The following is a 1,331-nucleotide window of genomic DNA, read 5'->3' on the forward strand; positions in this document are numbered from 1 at the left end:
CAAATTTTAGCAAAAACGTTACTTTGGCTGGCCTTGAGCAGCCGCATGTTTATGCAAAAAGCCAGTTTAATAGTACACCAAAATTTCCAACGATTTAGAAGCTTACTCCTTTCCAATAGAAACCAAATTAAGGAGAGCGATATTTTACAGCTTGCCTTCCCTCACAACCAGGCACTTATACATTATGCAACGGACTACTGCAAACAACGAAGGGCAGCTAACTAATTTTTCATCAAGCACACTACTATCGTTACATCGCAACTGTCAACGCTGATGAGTTAATCAGCTCATAAATTTGTATGCAATTTTTAATTTATTGCATTTGCCGGCATGTGAGACCGCCCATGTGTACATTTTGAGTTTTTAATCAACGATCCGAGTGCCACACATGCCACACTGTCACTACTGCAACGGCTGCCACATTAGCCGCAAAAATGTAAATTGCCACTTGACTGCCACTTAACAGCAACATAAATCTTGCAACGTTGTCATACATGCAATATGAGTACAGGGCCAACAACAACAACAACACAAGCTATAATAACAGCTACAACAAGAATTAACAATTACGTCAAAAAATGGTTTAAAAAACGAACAGACGTTCAAGCAACTAATAATGTTGCATATACTATATATGTATGTATGTATGTAATAGAGTGCATTGCAGCGACCATGCATTGCATGCACGTCGACAGTGTGAAAATTTAATAAGTTTCACATACACAGCCACACTCATACATACGAGTATGTATGTATGTATGTATGTAAGTCATGTAGACAGCTGCCGCAGAGTTGGAAATTTGTCAATCTATTGTGTCTGTGTATGTGGCAGCGTGTGAGTTTGTATGCACCTCAAGGTGAGCAATGTGGCACACGCGCATATATATGTTAATTAAAGCATACAGCTGTGTATGTTTGTTTATGCGCTTATGTGCATGTGTGCGCTTGTGACACCGTGAGCATGGCGAATGTGGCAGCTGCCTAAATGCAGCTATTTTCATTAAATGCTCATATAATATTCAAAGCGCAAAAATGGAGAATATCCAAATGAGGCTGTCAGCAGCTCATCAGTTAGTTGGGCGGCAAATTGGTGAATGCAAACACACACACACAGACACCCCATTGCACAAAATCTAACACACAATATCTAGCTGCACAAAGAAGACGAAAGGAAATTCCGAATAAGCCACGTTGTTGATAGGCGAAAAACATCACGAAAAATTTCCTTGCACAAAATTTTCAAAACTCAACACAACTAATTTGTGGATATTATAAATGCTGCCTGCTGAAGTGTGTTGTGTGGTAAAATGGCAGCAAATTGCAGCAGGAAA

Source organism: Rhagoletis pomonella, unplaced genomic scaffold (genome assembly GCF_013731165.1).
Source record: "Rhagoletis pomonella isolate Grant_MI unplaced genomic scaffold, Rhpom_1.0 Rhpom_scaffold_00003, whole genome shotgun sequence".
Lineage (NCBI taxonomy): Eukaryota > Metazoa > Arthropoda > Insecta > Diptera > Tephritidae > Rhagoletis > Rhagoletis pomonella.